This window comes from Saccostrea echinata, unplaced genomic scaffold, assembly GCF_033153115.1.
Source record: "Saccostrea echinata isolate AGI-Se365-2 ecotype Australia unplaced genomic scaffold, CSIRO_AGI_Sech_v1 ptg000043l, whole genome shotgun sequence".
NCBI lineage: Eukaryota > Metazoa > Mollusca > Bivalvia > Ostreida > Ostreidae > Saccostrea > Saccostrea echinata.
The window spans coordinates 3,880,050-3,895,000 of record NW_026889792.1 but is presented as its reverse complement, the minus strand read 5'-3'; the positions used below and the strand labels follow the sequence as shown (position 1 = coordinate 3,895,000).

General features: G+C 32.8%; 1 protein-coding gene across 1 annotated transcript in view; it reads left to right on the top strand.

Moving 5' to 3' along the window:
* LOC133201383 (CB1 cannabinoid receptor-interacting protein 1-like) overlaps positions 1-14,951 on the top strand; it is a 195,580-nt gene that overhangs the window by 174,625 nt on the left and 6,004 nt on the right. The window lies entirely within an intron of this gene.

Here is a 14,951-nt window from a genome sequence, read left to right as displayed (position 1 = left end):
TGTTATATACTCCTACATGTAAACGTTTTCTATCTGATTCATTCATTTTCTAGAACGAACTTAGTGTTTGCAACAACCAGTGTGGCCAAAGACCCTTCGTGGTGGAATGTAGGAAAGTCGTCTTCGCGGTCTTAAACGAACGTTGTGTTCGCAAATGACCTTTGCGGCCAAAGAAATCTGTAGGAAGTGTTCATATAGCCTACGCTAAGCATCGAGACAAAGCTTAGAATGAATGAGGGAAGTACTGTTTACAGACATGTACAAGGATCTTGTATTTCCTCGACACTGAGCTAGCTTCCCTACCCTTGTAAAACGTCTAGATCCATGATTTGTATATTGTCCTACCTCCTTCGCCAAAACAAAACAAGCATTCTAAGAGCTTTGTATAGGCATACTAATCCCCTACCGTCAAGTGTATCTGGTTCCCCCTAAAAATTAAAAATTGCCGTATTCTGTCAAAATTCGTTGAAGCGGAACGAAACTCAAAAGTTGATTTGTAGGCCTAATTCATCAAGGTACACTCGCATACTGTAGAATCAAAAATCAACTCAATATTTGAAAGCGTTTTAGAAAAAAAGAAACAAAAAAATACGGAAAACCAAGTGGGACATACTGTAAGACAGACAGAGGGACAGACAGCCGAGGAGAAAACTTATAGTATCTTCCGATTAAATCGGTGTCTAAAAATAACAGCAACTGGCTGGATGACGGATCCACTGTCAAAGTTCGTTCTCTGCTAATTTTAAAGAGTTAAAATGCCTCGATCATAATCATGACCATTAATAACAGGGATTAAAGTAATATTTTTTGCCATATACAGTGAGTGTAGAGGTATTGAGGTATAAACTAATGTATCATTGGTACAGGGTCAATACAGTATTAGTAGGTTTCAAATACACAACATATTGAACGTGTTCAAGAGGGCATGGATACTAGTATTTGTTCTTGAGAAATAACTTATGTCTCTCCTACCCCTTTCTCGGTTCCTAAAGCCATCTTGGATAGCAGACATCGTGTGCCTGCAATCTATTTTTCAGTTGCAACATGGTGGACGAAATTATATAAGGACAGACTGTTGCTGAAAAAATATGCTATCGTCATTCTTCAACTTAAAGGAATTCGAAATATTTCTGAAATACATATATCTGACTTCATGTCGAGCAATGCAGAATTGAAATTAATATTTCTGCGCTCTCTTAATTACGGAAGCGTGTTAGTGGCAAGTAATATTTTTTTAATGGCACAGTTGATATAAAGCAAATAACGTAACGACAAGCTGCTGTATATGAGTTAAAAACATAAAATCTTCATTGTATTTGGTCTTAAGCAAAATCTTTATTTTTTTGATTTTTAGGTTTGTTATGGTCTGTCCACAGAAAATGTGATGAAGGCAGTCGAGCATCGCACATCATAAAGACATCATACATGTGTATAGAATGCTCAGCTCCACTTTAATACTCTTGATCAACCCTGATGTAATCTTATGAAACATAATCACCAATACTGCAATGTTATATTCGTCTAGGAGGTAACAGAGTATAATGTCTGTTAAAAAGTATATGAAAAATAACCTTCGCAGAATCAGCAACGTAACACTGCGTACCATTTCCTGATTTTCTAACAAAGTATACCTGTTATGAAATATTTGCAAAATATTTCAACGCAGATGTCAACTTCATATACGAAATGAGAGACTCGGGCAAAAAGAATACTTGTTATAGAAGATATACCTAGAATCATGTACCTAATGTACACTTGCTCTATGCCTTAAAATATTTTCAGAATCGATAAAAAAAAATGTCAGATAAACAAGTCTCATACATCAATAAAACACAAAAAGGTATCTCATGAGGATATGAAATTTACAAGAGAAGTTAGTCTGCAGTTAGCCGCAGAAACTAAATTTCTTTCCCGAGGGTACCATGTGATAACGCAATAATCAACCGATCGGAAATTAAAGAAAAAGAAAGAACGTCGCGTTTTACATCTTAAAAGGATTTAAATTAAAAAAAAAAATCAGCTTTTATCATGCACACTTTTTTTTAACTGTTGTAAATTTTATTTTTAACTATTGCTGAGGTCAGGAAAATGTGGAATCTTTATTTTTAGTTCGTATGAGTTAATAAGATAGGACACCTTGAACTCGGCAGTACCTGACGATAATCTCGGAAACTGCGTAGTGAATCACCCTCATAAGGTACTTCAGAAAAATCAAGGTCGATTAAGCGAAAACAAGACAATAATTTATACTGCTGGGGTGATCTTGTTATTTTTAGGTATGACGATCACGTGAATTGAAATGGTGCAATATCCAATTTTATTCGAAACATGTCACAATATCCTTACGATAGCATATATTGAGATTTTTTTAGATTGAAAAAAGTATTTAAGCTTTTACTTCTTCTATGTGTTCACCGTTTGACGCAAGTTTAATGTGTGCTTTTAGAGGTCAAAAAATAATCAAAAACCGTGAAGTATAGAATGCGCAAAACTATTTTTAAAAAACCAAGAAGACCTAAAGCTGCTTTCATATAGGGTTAATATTTGCTTTTTCAGTGACTAAATAAGTAAAGTTGAATTTTTAAAGATTAAATTCACATATGCCTGCCCTTATTTTGAACCCTGTGTACTTTAAATTGTTCTCTTCTGCAAACCATTAGTAAATAAAATTGTTGACCCATTAATATTTTGACGTTTTGATATATTGCTATATCTTAAATTCATTTTCAAAATTATATACATTGTATTTAAGCAAACTGCAATCAGAAAAATATGATAAGCAGAATAAAATAAGTATTCAAAAGAACTTTTTTACATTGAGGGATTATGGTTAGTCTTTAACTTTGCAAACCGATTCAGTTCTTTGTGGGCTCTGGGGCTTAAAACTCATCTGTGAACTTATATGATAAATTTACGGAAAATGTACAAGAAGAATAACAGGAGAACGACATAAAAGAGAAGATATATATATATACATGCATGTAGAATAAATGCTTATTTTCAAATTGTCACATCTTTTCTAACGTAAATAGAAGATAAATTTACCAAGTTTATATATTTATATATTTCTTTCACATTTTCAGTATTAAACATTCGCAACTTTTTTTTTTCAACTCAAAGGTAAAAATAAGAGAAACTAAAATAAAATGATACTCATCTTCAACACAACTTGAATATAAAAACAATGTCTATGTTGGTCATTGATCCGTGTTATATATCATATCTACCTGTTTGTATTGTTATTGTGACGACAGTAATCTTGAACTACATTTCTGACACGAAGTTAGAATTGATTTCCGTAAATAAAATTGTAAAATTGTGTGTTGCGATTAAAATATTTTAAAAAGGGACATTTACTATAGAACTCTCTTATTGAAACAAAATAATTATCATCGTCGCTATCAAGGATACCCAAACGCATTGTAAGTATCTACAAGAAATCCACACAGGGTTATTGTCAAACTTCAGCACATATTACTAACTGAGGCTGACTCAGGCATGCACATACATAAAATTTAATCTTTGTTTTCATATATCCAGCCACGTCCCTTCCTTAACCAACGTTTCTATGCTTTCAGTACTTTGATTATCGTATTAGTTTAATTTTCATGTGGCCACTCCTTTTCCTGTTTTTCATTCTGAAGGTTCATCATCCCTCTGTTCATTCATTAACTCTAATGATTTTCAGAAAATAAATAAATAAATTTTTAAAAAATCCAATTTATGATTAAAATTCACACCATTTCAGCATATCTTACAGGGCAAAATTTGACAGAAATGGACTTTAAGCTTAACAATTTCATAAAGACATAATAGTCATTTATTCCATTAAGAGTTATCTCTCTTAGCAGAGGGTCAGTGACCCTTAAATTTGAGTTGGATATTAGCATTTCCAGAATGCAGTTTATCACTATGCAGAAATAAAATGTACTTGAACACTGTTTTGAGAATTGAAAGTTATGATTTGAAAAGCATATTTATTATTTAACAAAATATAAAAAAAAAATATACATGTATATGCAAACATCTTCAACTGAGACACAAACACACCCAAAATAAATCTTAAATTCACTCAATGCAGTCGGTCAATAAAATTCAGGAGATTCATTTTCAACAAAAAATCAGAAGATAAGTTGAGATCGGTGGGAACGTTTTGGAAGCATTGCCAGTCACTATCTTGTATTGAATACCCCTTCACAGAATGCTTGCAAGTTTACGTCATTTCCGGAACAACACTGACTATAAATTTCCATACTATCGTATGTACGTCCACAAACGTAACAAATCGTATTCTGAATATCGTTCAGTGAACACTTTGAAGATCGGATAGCGTCCAATGTAAAAGAAGCACGCTTTGCGACATCAGTTTGTAATAAAGATGAGGGGTAGGCGCTCGTTGACGCCAACAGCAGAGCCAAAAATAAGGCTGTCAGGAAGTGAACCATTGAATATTTCATCTGTAAAGAAAAAAAAACATGTGACATTAGAAATTTTTTTTCTTAGAATATATCGAATATCCTGGATTGCTATCCAAATACTCTGCCCCCTCCCCCACCCCCACCCCGAAAAGAGATAATATATCTGACAGTAGTATTAAGTCAATTCGACGATCATTTTCATTGCTAATGAAAAGAAGTCTTTTTTTTAATACAACTGTTGAAATGATTCTTTTTAATCCCCAATCATTTCCTATATTTAGCCTAAAGTATACTAGATATTCTTAAAATAGTACTCTCTTGACGGTCATAAAGTACTCTTTCATCCTTAAAATTCCTGAGATAACATATTCGGGAGGGTTATATTTGATAAACAGATAATCAAAGCGTCCTTGCTATTTAATCCTTAAGTAAATGAAATATTGCGGGGTCTTGCACGAGTGACGAAGTACCCGTAATGTCGCAATGCTTTCTTCTGATAGGAAATCAATGGCAAATCTATTCCTATCTTCAGGTGTTTAAGAAATTATCGAGATTTATAAATGACCCTCCCGCCTACTTTGGAAAAGATATGACTTCTTAATTAATAAACAAGATAATATTGATTTATTTAATGTCAAAGCAAAATCTGTGCACGTGTACGTGAAGATGAGAAGGGAAAACCTAACATTTGAGTATTAAGTGCACAGAATACCAGAGTTCTGCAATTCAGAGCATGGCTTTTTCTTTCCACTGGAAATAATATCGAACTTTGATATTTCTGTAATTTTTTTTTTTTTTTTTTTGAAATGAGTTTTTGTATTTTAAAACAAATTTTCACAGTAAAGAAAACTTACTTTTTGTTTTATCTTGTTTTTAAATATTTTCTACCCCTTTACCCCCACCCTCTTAACTTTATTTTAAAAACCATCTCAAATACCATCTTTAAAAAAAGAAGCATTTATGAACCAATAAAGTTAACAAAAATATAAATGAAGGATAACAATGTCAAGAAAAATGTTACAAAATAATTGTAGCAGCCAAGCATACTTGTGCTTGCAGAATTGGAAATAAATTACTGTATAAAGATCTTACCCTGCTATGGTTACGAGCTTATAAGGATTGCTGGTTTTCAACTCGTGGAGAGATTTTATAATCTTGTTATCGGAAATAGGCGGGGACATACACACCTCCGAAGGAGTTGATGCAACGGGGAATATTTTGGTTCCAGAAGAATTTTTTTCTGAATAGAGTGTATAAATGGCAAAAGGGAAAAAATGCCACGTAAGATTTGTTTTTATTTGTTCACTGGTATCATTGATAGCTTGAACCGTCAGTTATATGATTCAGAGGTTGATATTTTCGCAGAGCACCCTTGAGTGTCTAGACTGCTGACCGAAGTGACGTCACAGAAAGAGGTGAAGAAATGGAACATATGATTTGTCTGTTTGAACAGTATAGAACTGTATAAGTTTTACTGGGTAACAAATTTTCAAAAATTTTAAGGTGGCTTAAGAATATCAACGTGAGTCGGGCACGTGAATCTCCATTTTTTTTTTTTTTTTAAATAAAGTTTTGTCTTCATGTGAATGCATATCTTTTTGAGTAAAAAAGAAATTGTTGCTTAATGACTTCTCTTGTTTACCGATTGCAGCACACTTGTGGTATTTCGCATATTTCTGCAATGTATGGTCATTTTAAATGAGACTTATGCTCTAATATTAAAGGTGGTGCATATTTTTGATGGAATGTGCATGAAAAATTATGATAAAAACTAATCTTTTAAATCAAACTGTAATTCCAAGTGTTAATGTCAGGGCAAATCTTTCTGTCAAAAGCGACCTTTGCCTCATCCAAGGTCATAGAAGCGTAGTAAAAAATTTTGGTCAGTTGCAGCATCCAGGGCAATAACCGAACAAAGCATTCTTAAATCCACCACATGCAGACACATGTAAAACCCTAGGTAGTTATAGATGAATTATAACCTGATTTTAAGCTAACGTTCCGTGTCATATAAGGATAAAAGAAAAGACAGATAGATAAAGTATTTTCGGGAAAAACTACCAAACCCCGCCAAACTTAGAGATAATGAAAATAATGATTTTCCAGGGACAGACGAAAAGTGTCGTTTAGGAATTTGCATTCCTTGACTAGCACCTGTTATTAGAGCGTTGAGAACGTAATTGAGAGCTACAAACTGACTTTATGTGGAAATTATAAAATCCGCAATAAACTGACTGTTAACCATGACAACACAAAATTTGAGCAAAAAAATCAGCACATAATATACGTATTTTGGCAAAAATTTGTATTGCGAAAAAAACTTCCAATATTTCGGTATATATCAGTTTCCATAGAATAAGAGAAAACTAAAATTTTGTATCAGCGGCAGTAAATGTTGTAACAAAATCTCTTGACAGTAAATTTAAAATCATAAGCAGTTCATCTTTCTTGAATTAGACAATTCATAATTGTCTAGACATGGCTTGTCTTATGTGTGAGACCAAAAATAAAAAAAAGTCTTCTGATCCATGAACTCACAAAACTTGTATCAAATTAAGGCCACTAAAGGGAAATTTCAGTTTGTTCTATCGAACAAAGAAAATTATTGAAAATTATAAATATAGTTCTCATAGTTATGAATGACCTATTCCAGTAAATCTTGGTTTAATTTAGAGATTATATCTACAAAAATCATCTGCCAACTCACTGGAAGACAGCAGTTGTTACGACAATATATGGAATCATAAAACTTTCTTAGTCAACAAATAATTTTGCATACATTAAGAATCTAACTCATACAATTGCTAAATGGTAGTCCAGATGCTAGTCAGGTGCTTGTCTATCTATAAAATACTAATCAGGTGCTTGTCTATCTATAAAATACTAATCAGGTGCTTGCCTTTTCAGGTGCTTGCTTACATAGCCTCTTGTTTACCTAGAACAAGCTTATCAGATTTTTGACTGACTAAAATATGCTTAGCTTATGTCTAGAACATATGTTGATCACGTTTTGATAATTCGAACATATATACCAATCAGGTTCTTGCCTACCCTGGCATGCTTATCAGATGCTTGCGTATCCAGAAAATTGTAATCAGGTGCTTTTTTTATCTTAGAACATTCTAATCAGGTGCTTTCATATCTAGAACATTCTAATCAGGTGCTTTCATATCTAGGACATGTTTATCACCTTAAAAGTGCTAACAAGTTCTTGCCTCTTTTGACATGCTAATCAAGTTTTTGCTTTCTCTGATTTATACTTATTGGTTCTTGCCTGGTACCCTGAAATTCTTACTGGTTTTTGCCCACCCTGACATACTTATATAGATCTTGCCTATCTTGCTTATCTGGTTCTTGTCTATCCCGACAAATCTCTCTGGTTCTTGCCTACTCTGTCATATTTGTCTGATTCTTGCCTACTCATCTGGCTCTTGTCTACTCTGGCATACTTTTCTGGTTCTTGCCTATCCTGACATATTTCTCTGCTTCTTGTCTACCATGACATACTTATCTGGCTCTTGATTTGCTTGACATACATGTACTTATTTTGTTCTTGCCTACCCTAACATACTTATCTGGTTCTTGCCTACCCTAACATACTTATCTGGTTCTTGCCTACCCTAATTTACTTATCTGGTTCTTGACTACTCTGACATACTTATCTGGTTATTACCTTCTCTGACATACTTCTGTGGTTCGTGTCCACACTAACATACTTATCTGGTTCTAGCTTTCCCTGACATACTTATCTTGTTTTTGCCTACCATGATAAGCATGTCAGTGAAGGCAAGGTCACATCAGTTTGTTAGGGTAGGTAAGAAGCAGACAAATATGGCAGGATTGGCAAGAACCAGATAAGCATGTCACGGAAGGCAAGAGCCAGACAAATACGTCAGGGTAGGTAAGAAGCAGACAAATATGTCAAGGTAGGCAAGAACCAGATGAGTATATCAGGATAGGTAAGAACTGATAAGTATGTTAGGGTAGACAGAAAAACAAGCCAGAAAAGAAAAGAACATGTTAGCATTTTGTAGCTGACTCTGACAGATACTTATTTAACTCTTGTTTACCCTGAAATATTTGTCTGGTTTTTGTCTACCCCGGCAAACTTATTTGGCTCTTGCCTATCCTCACATATTTGTTTGGTTCTTTCCTATCCTTATATACTAGTATTTACTGGTTGTTGCCTATCATAACATTTTTCCTGGCTCTTGCCTACCCTGACATACTTACCTGTTTACCATGACATATTTGTCTGGTTCTTGCCAACCCTGACATATTTAACTGGTTGTTTCCTCCTCACATATTTAACTGGTTCTTGCCCACCCTTACATATTTAATGGCTCTTGCCTTCCCTGACATATTAAGTTCCTGCTTATTTCAGGTATGAATTAGGGGAGTATATTAGTGTTCCACAGGACAGTCAAAACAGTCAAAGAGTTCAAATTATTAAATATTCACACCTGAATTGTAGGATTTCAAAACTACCAGGCAAAGGTTTCCAATTCTAAATGATCTATAATAAATCTGAACATTCCCTTTTTGAGAATAGGCGCTGATTATCATGTCCATTGGTAAATACTGTTATACCCTGTGCAATGTAAAATGTCTTTTGTCGGTGCGTCTGTCTATTTCTGCGCAATTTTCAGAAATGATACTTCTACTGTTGTGGTTAAATTTAAATTAACAACAAGTTGATTTGTGGTTCAATTGACAATTGTGATGAATGGTGTTTTCACTGTTCCTAAAAATGGAAGAAAGGAATGATATTTTAATTTAAAAAAAATATTTCTCATACGAATCGATTTCAAACATACAATCACACAAATAGATGATATCAAAATACACACATGTAATTAATCATGGTTCTTATCAATGTTGAATGCTACTCCTCTTAAAATATTTCAAAATGTTGTTCCCTTCTGTTTAATTTAACAAAAAATTCAGAATTGACAAAAAGTTTTCTTCTAGAATGTAGGAGGTTCAATCCTCTGAAGCTACGGTCTCATCATAGACTCCTGGTGATTGCTAACAATATGAAAATGATCAACATAATAGACAATAATTATGCTTTGAAAATATTTTTTAATGTTAGCAAAATATAGTATTCAAAAACAGACCTTCAGTGACTGATATACACCCAAGATCTGATGTGTCAATTAACGTACAAGTTCTCGTGTACTACAAAACTAAAAATGGATAGACATTGTAGCAGAAAAAGGGATTCCAATGAATCCGCCCCAAAAAATCAACAGATAAAATGGCCGAAAATACAATACATCATGCACACGATATGTTTTTATGTTGAACCATTACTGTTAAAACTGTATTCTTCATATATAGTGCCACTAGGACAATTAAGTCTGATCAAAATGCCATCTACAAAACGCACAAGTCTCAAAGGTTTTAGTAACATTGCAACTGTTGGCGAAAATTAGAACCTAGAGGTGCTTTTCCATAGTAGTTACTGCCATATTCCACTCGAATAAAGACCTATAAGAGCACATTAACACCGGTGTTCATTCTTAGAAGTCAGCCCTCGTGTGACAAAGTTAAAAAGCATGAGAAATGTAATCTAATAGCAAACAGAAAATGTGCATCCATGTCAAAACCAAGTGAATTTACCATCGTGAGGGCCACCATGGGATTGGTGATTTTTTTTAAGTGTAAAGGTTTTTCTAAATCATAGTTCAAAGAATATCACAAATTCAAATTCGACGCATGCGAAAACAACGGTAGAAAATGTTATACTTCACAAAGTGGAGATGGAATTGAAGACCGGTACCAATTAACTCTATTGACCGATGCCCACCGTTAAGATAGGAATGTTTAGTTATTTTATAGGTCATCATACATTTTTGTAGAATGGAAAAATTTGTTTGGAATATTTGATAAATCTGGAGAAAACAAATGAAAATATGAATGCATTTTATATATACATGTATATATACAAATTATTCATGTTCTTTATTTTTACATTAACCTGATAGCAAAAGGATATAAATGAAGGGGAAATTCATATTAAAATAAAAATCAGGTGTCGAATTTAAAAAAAATTGACAACTTTACTGGATTAAATATTGAGTTATTTTTTTTGTTATTCCATATATATATATATATATATATATATATATATATATATATATATATATATATATATATATATATATATATATATATATATATATATAGAATGTACAAAGAAATTCACTTTTACAAGGATATCCACTTCCGCCGCAGCTCGGGGTTGAACTCTCGACCTACGGAATCTGTCTCCTAGCACAAGAACAGCGCACTAAACCGCTCAGCCATCTTGGCAGGTCTAAAAAACTTGCCTTCGATGCCGATGAAATTCTCGCGGCGCTGTCCTACGCTACACGGTCATTGAGAATGGAAGTGAAATACAGTTATTTGAACATAGTTTTATGAGAGGATCGTTACCGATACGCATTGTAATGAATTAATTTTTATTTATAAAGCACATTTTACAACAACTCTTAAACTAACACAACTGCCCTAAGTGAAATAATATCAATATAGAAAACACAAATGCATTTTGATCTAGAGTGAAAATCTAGAGTAGATTTAAAGCAATAAACTAAAGTATTGGTTAAATTGGATGAATCACATCTCAGAGAAAAGGCTGAAGAAACAACAGCGAACGACAGACAATATGGCAAAGTACACGTCGACAATCTGAATAAATTAACAGATATCAATACGACACATTAGTAAGAAATTATAGTCAAATATTTTTCTTCAGAACAATTCAACAATATCAAAAAGATTAATTATATTAACCTTTATCTTAGTGTTAATTGAAAACTGCGAAGAGACTCAGGTGAGTGTCAAGGCCCCGTGGTCTGTTTTTAAACGGGTCATTTTCAATATTTTGGTTATCTTTCCTATAGAGGAAATTTAGTTGGTAGATTTTGCTTTAACTATGTTCTGTCTAAATTGCTTCTAGTTAACTAGAAAAAAAAGTTTGAATTTCTAGATGTAATCGCATAAAATGGCGATCTACATTAAATCTACTTGTACCTAATTATTGAATTAACGACAGATGACCGTAGCTTTACATCCCTTAATTAATATACTACTGTCTTGAGAGCACTAAAAATATACAGAAGAAAAATGAGTTTCCAAACTGCATGACTTTTATGCTTAATTCATTATTCTACACACTTTTTGGATAATTTCGTTATAGAAAATATATGGTTCGTAACCGACTTACGGGGGAGTTTGTGTTTAGACGTATTATATAGCAACCTGCCCCTATCTGCATGATGCAAATATTATATTTTTGTTATAATGGAATCCCTCCTTTAAAACATCTAGTCTCATCTTTTTTTAATAGAACAAGATCTTTTTTCTTCTCCAAAAGGAAATCTTATAGAAAATGCATCTATAGCTGTTTTATTTTATTTTTTTTTTAAATATCTCGATTCCCCTGCATGTCGTCTCTCTCTAGTCATGTCTGGACTTCTTTTTGATTTTTTTTTTTTTTTTTTTTTTTTTTTTTGGCGATTGTTGTTTATTTTCATGACCACAAACTTCAAGTAAGTGTTTGCTTTCGTGGGTCGAGAGTCAATGAAAATCATGCGCGCGAGAGTAATAATTTATATGTGTGGGTAAAGCATCATAGTCAAACACTTATAAAATGGCTGCCTCTTGAAAATCGGCAACCGCCGACCACTTAAGGCACAAGGTCTAGTGAGAGGGATAAACAAGTTTTACTTAGTTTTGTACTTTAAATATAACTTTTATTCCGTTTTAAAGATTTAGACCTTAATTTCTTCGGTAATTGTTTTATCGAGTTAACAAAAATAAATAAATATATACATAAATAAATTAATAAATTAATTAAGATGAAATGACAGCTTGTTTATTTTTGGTATTGTAAAATAAACCAATGTACATGAATTAGCAATTCTTTTGTAAATTTTATTTAATCGTTTTTGTCAAATTTCGAAATATTGTATATTAAATTATGAAAAACAGTACAGAACGTTCAACTGTCTATGACAGTGTATATTATCCAGTTCTTACTCTTACGATATAGGAAAAATCATATAAAGGGTGACAGTTAGGATGTCATTCAATTTTTATTTATAATGTAGTATTATTATTTTATCTTATATGAATGTCATTCAATTTTTTTTAATGTAGCATTATTAAAGGACTTATCGCATGATTTCTCAGAAATCTTAATTTTATGAAAAATATTATCTACAACCTTGTTTATTAAAATTCTGAATACAATAAACGCGTTGTTGAAAGCGTATTTTAAGAGATATTGAGAGTTGAAATTCAAATACGGCAATATGCATATTTCAGTCGGATTTCGGCGAATTACTGCTCTGACGTCATAGGCGACAATTCAGTGATAGAGAGATGAGAAGTTACACACTATTTACGGAGTTATCAACGACAAATGCAGCTTATTATGAAAAAATGCTGATAAAATTAATTCCTAATGTGATTTTCAATTACTATAGAAACATTAACTAGTTCTAAGGTGTAAGAATTTTGAGATATTTTCGTTTTTTATTCGAAACATTTAGAATCTGTAGGTCTGATTACGGCAATGTTTCGTGATCGGAAAATTATTTTTCAAGACCGCCATCCTTTACAAAACATATGAAGGCATACTTGCATAAATTAATATTATGTTAAAAACGAAGAATAACAAAATTATGTAATTTGAATTTGTGAATCAAATAAGTTCATACAAGTGATAAAATGACAAATTATCAAATTGTATTGTTATGGCGAGTTTCTTCGTCTTCGCCGCGTCTCTCTCGCTATCGTCGCTGCTATTTTTACAATGTTAACGGATTTTTCAGATTATTTCTTGCTGACATTTCCAAAATATAAGGTTGGATATTAAAAATCATATCTATAAAATCAGTGATTTGGTCCTCCATAACGCAGAAAATTCAGGTTGTATCGCTATATTTTAGTAAGATTTATTTTATATGAATGTAGCAGTTACCCGATATAGCTATGGTGCCGTTTATTTCGTGCTCCAACACTATTTAAGTTGAATAAAAAAATATATAATATCATTGACGTACAATATATATAAAAACCTTTTAATAAGAGGGTGTTCCAAAAATAAACATCCATGTATTTTTATATAATATGAAACTGACAGCTTCAACATTTTTAGACAATGACCTTTGTAGCCGAGATTTGATTATCAGGCAGATACGATGTTATATAATATTGAGGGAGAATGCTGGGTAATGAATAATCGTCTGAAAAATGCAGTAGGGCTACAGTGCGTAATGCAACTTTGGTGAAAGTAAGAAGGCTATAGATTTGTGTATTTAATAAATAAGTTAAAGAATCTAACTTCATTAAAGACAAATGGCATTCGAGTATTAATAGACCAAATTCATGCAGTCTGAGAGGAAAAAACAGAGGAGGAAGTCCCAAAAGTGTGCGGGGGAAATACCGCAGAAGTCAGTATTTATTAGTCCCCTACCGGTGAAACCGGAGGGGACTATAGGTTTCCTCTGAGTCTGTCCATCCGTCCGTCCGTCCGTCTGTCTGTCTGTCTGTCTGTCCCTCTGTCTGTCTGTCAGTCTGTCCCACTTGGTTTTCCGCACTTTTTTCCTAAACGCTTGCAGATATTGAGCTGATTTTTGGTATGTGAGTGTATCTTGATGAGTTACAGATCAAGTTTGCATTTCGTTCCGCTTCATTGATTTTTGACGGAATTACGGCCTTTTCAATTTTTACGGGTTTTCCGCAATTTTCTTCTAAACGCTCGTAGATATTGAGCTGATTTTTGGTATGTGGCTTTACCTTGATTAGTTATAGATCAAGTTTGCATTTCATCCCGCTTCATTAATTTTTGATGGAATTATGGCATTTTCAATTCTTAACGGGAACCAGATTACACTTGCCGGTAGGGGACTAGTATTGCTAATGCAATACTCTCAGAATGCTTGTTGAATTCTGAAATTTGGTATGATACATGTATTTTGAAGCTATACAATTTTTTGATACAGGACTAAGAAAATCGATTCTGGTAGTCGACTGACGTTCGCGCATTCAGTAAAACTGTTATCTTCAATGCGGTAAAAGAATGATTCCTGTCTCACAGATCATTTGAAAAAAATAATTTTAATCTGCAGCTATAAAGATTTACAAATTTTGACAATAATGTCTTGAATGTCTTGAATGTCTGATTCAGATCGAAACTCACTTAGAATTTGTTTTCTGGATTGATTTTTTTTTTTGGCTAGCTGTGTAAATTAGTAATATATATGAAACTTTAACCAATTTTATGTAATAAAAGATTTTGTTTACATAATTGAAAGTGTCGTTACCAATATCTTGTAATTTTGAATACTTATTGTATATATAGTCATTGCGAAAAATAGTGTTTTCCAAATGGAAATTATAAGATAATTATACATTCCAAATATCCTGGGGAAAAGTTAAAAATATATAACTATTTCGATCAAGAGACACAAATAACATATTATTTAGGAACCTATATACATGTGAACGCCCCTGACT